Consider the following 6000-nt stretch of genomic DNA (forward strand, 5'->3'; position numbering starts at 1 on the left):
CTGGACCAGCAATGCTTAGATTGAACCAGCAATGCTTAGATTGAACCAGCAATGCTTAGACTGGACCAGCAATGCTTAGATTGAACCAGCAATGCTTAGATTGAACCAGCAATGCTTAGACTGGACCAGCAATGCTTAGATTGAACCAGCAATGCTTAGACTGGACCAGCAATGCTTAGACTGGACCAGCAATGCTTAGATTGGACCAGCAATGCTTAGATTGGACCAGCAATGCTTAGATTGAACCAGCAATGCTTAGACTGGACCAGCAATGCTTAGATTGGACCATCAATGCTTAGATTGAACCAGCAATGCTTAGACTGGACCAGCAATGCTTAGATTGGACCAGCAATGCTTAGATTGGACCAGCAATGCTTAGATTGGACCAGCAATGCTTAGATTGGACCAGCAATACTTAAGATGGAAACAGCAACTTAAGCACATCAATCAACAAAAACATTGCTTGTGGGAAAGTATTAAGACTTGCAAGACTTTCTCAAAATAATATTAAAATTCAATGACTTTTCGGACTTAAAAAAAGCTTCTGAAGAATTCCCCTGACATTAAAATGCTCATCTGAAATCTGAATAAAAAAAACGAGAGAGAAAGAGATTGAGAGAATGAGAGAGAGAGAGAGAGAGAGAGAGAGAGAGAGAGAGAGAGAGAGAGAGAGAGAGAGAGAGAGAGAGAGAGAGAGAGAGAGAGGAGAGAGAGAAAGAGAGAGAGAGAGAGAGAGAGAGAGAGAGAGAGAGAGAGAGAGAGAGAGAGAGAGAGAGAGAGAGAGAGAGAGAGAGAGAGAGAGAGAGAGTCGGAAACAAATGAGAAGTCGAGATGGAAAAAGATGATGGACAGTGTGTGTGTGAGAGAGAGAGAGAGAGAGAGAGAGAGAGAGAGAGAGAGAGAGAGAGAGAGAGAGAGAGAGAGAGAGAGAGAGAGAGAGAGAGAGAGAGAGAGAGGGGGGGGCGATGAGAGGTAAACATTAGTGAAAATGTTGAGAGAAAGAGGAAGAATGGAAATAATAAGGAAAGCAAATGAAGGGGAGGGGGAAGACACGAAGAGAATATATGGTGAAAAAATAAGAAGTACTAAAAGTAGGTGATAGGATAGAGCTTGAGGAATAGTTAATAAAGGGATAGTGACCTTTAAATAGTTAAGAGATGGAGGGTAGTGTGTTGAAGGGAGAGAGTTAAGAGGGATAGGAGTGAGAATATGAGCTGCGTGGGGACGGTGGTCGAGGAAGAGGAAGGGACAAAAGGGAAAGAGGATAGAAGAGATGGATAGCAGGCGCGCCATAGGGTCGACCTAGATATAATGTAGCATAACTGCCTACACGATGGCGCGGTAATCTCTTGCTGGGGCATATATCACTGTTGATCCACACCACCACCTGGATGGCAGCCAGCAACACCACCGCCTGGATGGCAGCCAGTAACACCACCGCCTGGATGGCAGCCAGTAACACCACCACCTGGATGGCAGCCAGTAACAGCACCACCTGGATGGCAGCCAGTAACACCACCACCCGGATGGCAGCCAGTAACACCACCGCCTGGATGGCAGCCAGTAACACCACCACCCGGATGGCAGCCAGTAACACCACCGCCTGGATGGCAGCCAGTAACACCACCACCTGGATGGCAGCCAGCTACACCACCACCTGGATGGCAGCCAGTAACACCACCACCCGGATGGCAGCCAGTAACACCACCGCCTGGATGGCAGCCAGTAACACCACCGCCTGGATGGCAGCCAGTAACACCACCACCTGGATGGCAGCCAGTAACAGCACCACCTGGATGGCAGCCAGCCACACCACCACCTGGATGGCAGCCAGTAACACCACCACCTGGATGGCAGCCAGCCACACCACCACCTGGATGGCAGCCAGTCACACCACCACCTGGATGGCAGCCAGCCACACCACCACCTGGATGGCAGCCAGTAACACCACCACCTGGATGGCAGCCAGTAACACCACCATCTGGATGGCAGCCAGTAACACCACCACCTGGATGGCAGCCAGTAACACCACCACCTGGATGGCAGCCAGTAACACCACCACCTGGATGGCAGCCAGTAACTCCACCACCTGGATGGCAGCCAGTAACACCACCACCTGGATGTCAGCCAGTAACACCACCACCTGGATGGCAGCCAGTAACACCACCACCTGGATGGCAGCCAGTAACACCACCACCTGGATGGCAGCCAGTCTCACCACCGCCTGGATGGCAGCCAGTAACACCACCGCCTGGATGGCAGCCAGTAACACCACCACCTGGATGGCAGCCAGTAACACCACCGCCTGGATGGCAGCCAGTAACACCACCACCTGGATGGCAGCCAGTAACACCACCGCCTGGATGGCAGCCAGTAACACCACCACCTGGATGGCAGCCAGTAACACCACCACCTGGATGGCAGCCAGCTACACCACCACCTGGATGGCAGCCAGTAACACCACCACCTGGATGGCAGCCAGTAACACCACCACCTGGATGGCAGCCAGTAACACCACCACCTGGATGGCAGCCAGTAACACCACCACCTGGATGGCAGCCAGTAACACCACCACCTGGATGGCAGCCAGTCTCACCACCACCTGGATGGCAGCCAGTAACACCACCACCTGGATGGCAGTCACAGCCTTCTCTCTCATTATCCTTCTACTGTTTCTCTTCTACCCAATTGTCTAATGTCTTATAAGTACGTGTATCTAATCCTTGTAACATGCCTTCTTACCTCTTCTTTCTTCATCTTTTGATCTTTTTACTTCCTCTCTTTTTTCTTCCATTATGTTAACCAATGTCCTCTGCTCCCTTTTCGTAATTTGTCACGTGTCTTTATTCCTTTTACTCTTCCTTCTTCTAAGTGCTGATCTACCATTAACTCTCGACACTTTCTCAACTATTCTAATGGAGTTACCTTAAAGCTGCACATCTGCCTTGATATTAAATGACTTTCCTACTGCCTCTCACTTACCTTGATTCTAACCCCCACTATTTAGAACTTCTAACCCCCACTATTTAGAACTTCTAACCCCCACTATTTAGAACTTCTAACCCCCACTATTTAGAACTTCTAACCCCCACTATTTAGAACTTCTAACCCCCACTATTTAGAACTTAAATTTAGCAGTCTTCCCATACATACACACACGTCAACAAAACTCTAAGCTGGTCTGTACATACCACATAATTTAATGATAGACTTGCATACATCAAGTCCTATCTCTTCTCTGTATTGCTAGTGCAACTATATTTTCACACCCATATTTAAAATATTATTAAAAGTAATACCTATGGACACATACAGGGAAACATTACACGAGCTCCATACATGAATACTTGTGTCCAGTGAAGCCCTCTTCGTACACTTAATCACATGCTTTCTCAACTTTAAAATTCCTCTTCCTTAAAATTCCTGTTCCTTAAAATTCCTTCCTTTATGTCCTCAGACACGCAACCTTCTTCACTACCAACCTTGAGTATACCTTGAGTTGATTTCGGGGGCTTAGCGTCCCCGCGGCCCGGTCATCGCCCAGGCCTCCTCGTTACTGGACTGGTCAACCAGGCTGTTGGATGCGGCTGTTCGCAGGCCTGCTCGCAACCAAACCCTCATTATGCCTCTGGTTCATTTGGGCACGACATTTCCACGACTGTCACTCATTCGTCGACTCTTCTCGTAATTATTCTGTCATACACATGTTTCTAGAGGAACTGGCAAACATGCGAACTGGCAAACATGCTAGTTCACATGTTTCTAGAGTTGTCACACTCTTTACATTCACATTTATGTCATTACAATCGTGCTTCTTTATGTTTCTCCAATCATCTGTTCGCTTGCAATGTCGGTACAGTGACAGCCATGTTTCTTGAATGGTCGACGTTCGATCCCCAATGGTTCGTGTGGTTGAGCAGTTCCTTCACTTCGGTGCACGTGTTAAAGCTCCTTGATCTCAAATACCTTCCAAATATTGTATAGTCATTCTGGTTAAGCACTTTCTCCTAAGACGTTCCTTGTTATCTCATCTCACACAGTGCTATTCTTCCCTCCAGCTTTCTGATAATTGTTACTTCTCCATTCCAGTCCTTTCTCTCTGCTACATTAAGTAATTTCAGTACTTAAACTCTAAACTCTTTAAGTGCATACCTCAGAGCTTGCAGATTTCCCATATAATGGCTTCTTCACAGATCCGCTGATCTTTTCCAATTATTTATTTTGGGGAGGATTATGTATTTACACGCTTCTCAAATCAGCAAAACCTTTAGTATTTACAGCTGTACTTCAATGTTTATATTTGTACTTCCTCCAATGTTTACAGTTGTACTTCCTCCAATGTTTACATTTACACTTCCTCCAGTCCTTAGATTTGTACTACCTAAATGAGCATTTCCGCAATGTTTACATTTGCACTTCCACCTATCAGAATTTCGAATTGTTATTTTGAATAAACGGACTAACATTAATGTGTACCAGATCATGTTTATCTTCTGTTAGGCACGCTTTATAAGGAAGCATATGCCTCAGTTCCATCAGCTGTTAGTGGCAGCTGATGGAACTGAGGCATATCATGGCGTTATTGCTACTGTTGCTGAGTTTGCTGAGGTTGTTGCTATTGCTACTGTTAAATGTGGTGCTGCTGCTGCTGTTCCTGTTGATATTGTTAAAGCAGTTACTACGTTAAAGCTGCTGCTGTTGTTACAACTGTTTCTACTAATGTTACGAAGGCTACTTTTGCTGCTACTGTTTAGAGTGTTGTTTCTGCTGTTGCAAAGGCTGCGACTGGTGCTGCTACTGGTGCTTCTAGTTCCCGCTACAGGTGCTGGCTCCGTTACTGGTCGCAGCTTCCCTCTTGTATTGACCAAAACCCTTGAAACTTTTAGGTGAAATTCCACTGCTCATTTCTCTCTCTTTTCCGGAAATAATTGTCTAATATAGCTTCGCTCCCTCGATTCTTTACCGACTTTGGTTCCGGGTCTGAAATATTCTCTATTTACGTTTTGTCTCTTATTATCTGTAGCTCCGTAGTTCTCTCTCTGTATCCTAGATTTGGGAATTATCTCTTTGTCTCTACCTTTCATCATCATCTGTTTTGTTGTCAGTCAGTCTCAGTCTCTCTCTCTCTCTCTCTCTCTCTCTCTCTCTCTCTCTCTCTCTCTCTCTCTCTCTCTCTCTCTCTCTCTCTCTCTCTCTCTCTCTCTTTCTCTCTCTCTCACATAATTATTCCCTCTCTTTATAGCTTTATCTTCCCACATTTTACCTCTTACTGCTGCTTCTGGACTCATAACTACCTGGTTGAGAAGCATTTTAGCATTGTGTGTATGCGCTGCTCAGCTTACTGCCACACAGTTTGGCAAAAATATTCCCTTTGCTCTTCCTTTTATTCCCAATTTTGCTTTCCTATATTTTTAGGCCATTTCTCAGCAAGCTTTGATGAGTAAATCTTCCATTAATATGCTCATCTCTTGGATGATATTGTCAGTATTTAATTATTCTGTTGTTATGTTTCAAATCTTCGTTCTTGCTTACTGTTAATATTCGCAGATATTTCATTTTCTAATGAAAGATGATGTCGTTGATCACATAAGATATTCAGTTATTTGAATATACTTCTATTAATATCCTAACCATTTATCGCTAAGCTGGTCGGATAATTACCTGATGAATATCTTGTTAACAAGGGGTTGATCTCGTACAGAGTAAATCAGTAAGGCGTCTTTATAGACCTTAAGGAGTTAGGTATAAAAGTCTTAGCGCATCACTGCAAGGATGTTTAGGCTTTCTTTACCAAGTCTCACACCCAGTTGTGGACGCCTGGTGCCACCCCGACGTCTGGGTGGACGTCTGGTGCCACCCCAACGTCTGGGTGGACGTCTGGTGCCACCCCGACGTCTGGGTGGACGTCTGGTGCCACCCCGACGTCTGGGTGGACGTCTGGTGCCACCCCGACGTCTGGGTGGACGTCTGGTGCCACCCCGACGTCTGGGTGGACGTCTG

The sequence above is a fragment of the Procambarus clarkii genome, chromosome 91 (genome assembly GCF_040958095.1).
Source record: "Procambarus clarkii isolate CNS0578487 chromosome 91, FALCON_Pclarkii_2.0, whole genome shotgun sequence".
Classification (NCBI taxonomy): Eukaryota; Metazoa; Arthropoda; class Malacostraca; order Decapoda; family Cambaridae; genus Procambarus; species Procambarus clarkii.